Below are 1,802 nucleotides of genomic sequence, written 5' to 3' on the forward strand. Positions count from 1 at the left end.
ACAATTTGGAGAACACCTTCAGAGGATGGTGTGATAAGACTAGGAGGTAGGAATTGGCTAGGCAGTTAGGGTAAAAAGACCCCAAGGAAATGTAGCCAGTTTCTTGGCTAAAAGTCAAAATGTCCGAGCAGGGTGTGGTGTTGCATGCCTTTAATCCCAGCACTCGGGAGGCAGAGGCAGGCAGATCTCTGTGAGTTCAAGGCCAGCCAGGTCTACATAGTGAGTTCCAGGCCAGCTGGGGCTACAGGGAGACCCTGTCTCAAAAAAAAAAAAAAAAAAAAGTCAAAATGTCCTTGGGACTGTTAGCAACATACTCTGTTCCAAAGGCCAAAAATGTCAAAAGTATTTGGGAACTTGTATCTAATCCTTAAAAGATTTTAGGGTTACCTCTTCAGAGGGGGGAATGTTGGAGGGGAGGGAGTGGGCATGGATTTGAACAAAATACCTGTGTACATGTATGAAATTCTCAATAAAGTTTTTGTAAAAATTAAAAAATCAACTTAAAAAAACCAACAGAAAATATGCAAAAGATCTGAATAGATATCAAAAAGAAGAGATGAAAGGCAAATAACCTCATGAAAAGATATTTATCATCATCAGTCACTAGGAAATGCAAGCTAAAACATGAATAGTGAAATGAGTATAATAAAATATTCAAAATGAATACTGTCAAGATTAAAGAACACCTGCGCTGTGCTTGGCATACAGGTGTCACCTCACATGGAAACCAACCCTAAGGTGGTTGTGTTAAGAGGGAGGGCCTTTGGGGGGAAAGAGGGGGCTCCAGTCTCGTGAATGGGATGAATTCTCTTAGAGCAAAGCTTGACAGGGAGCCTTCTGGTCCCTTCCACCATAAGAGGACACATAGAAGTACCATCTGTGGGGAATGGATCCTTACCCATGTCAAGGATGTCAGCACCTTGATATTAGGCTTCTCAGATTCCAGTACTGTGGGCAATACATTTCTGACATTTAAAAATTGCCCAATCTAGGACTGGCACGGTGGCTCCTGGGTGAAGGCACTTGTCACCAAACCTGACTACATGAGTTTGATCCCCAAGGTCCACATGTTGGAAGGAAAGAACTGGCCTGCAAGTTGTCCTCTAACCTCTACACATGTGCCATGGCATACATGCATCCCCACACATACTACACATACACACAAATAAGTGCAATTTAAGAATTAAATAAAAAAAAACTAAGGTATTTTATTATAGCAGTCTAAGTAACTAAGACAAAAATTGGAACTCTCATAGTCTAAGAATGCAAAATGTTACAGCCATTGGGGAAAATAACTTGGCAAATATTCTTGTAAATTCAAAAATATGATCTGGCAATTCTATTCCCAGTAAAAACTTCTGTTCACATAAGAACCTGTGCAAATTCAAAATCACCCAAACTTGGAAACAGCCTAAATGGGCTTTAGTGGTAAACTGTGGTATATGCACACAGTGGAATACTACTGAGCAGTAAAATGGAATGAATTGTTGATATGGACAATTGGTGTGCATCTCCACATCACTTAGGTGAGTTCTAGAAGCCAGTCTCAAAGGTTTTATATTCTGTTTCCATTTAAACAATAAAAATAAATAACTTAAAAATAAAACTGTAGTGATGGGGGACAGAACAGTGGCTGCCAGGGTAGGTTACTGTCTGCACATTATTCTTTTTCCACCCCTATTCCTTCAACTGCTGTTAAATGCTGTGTTTTAAAGCTGCAACCAAGGCAAACCAAGGCTTTTGTCACTGTAGCCCTCAATATCTTTCAGAGTTAGAAACCTAACAGGCAGCGGAATGAGGAA

This window comes from Nannospalax galili, unplaced genomic scaffold, assembly GCF_000622305.1.
Source record: "Nannospalax galili isolate Female #2095 unplaced genomic scaffold, S.galili_v1.0 scaffold854, whole genome shotgun sequence".
Lineage (NCBI taxonomy): Eukaryota > Metazoa > Chordata > Mammalia > Rodentia > Spalacidae > Nannospalax > Nannospalax galili.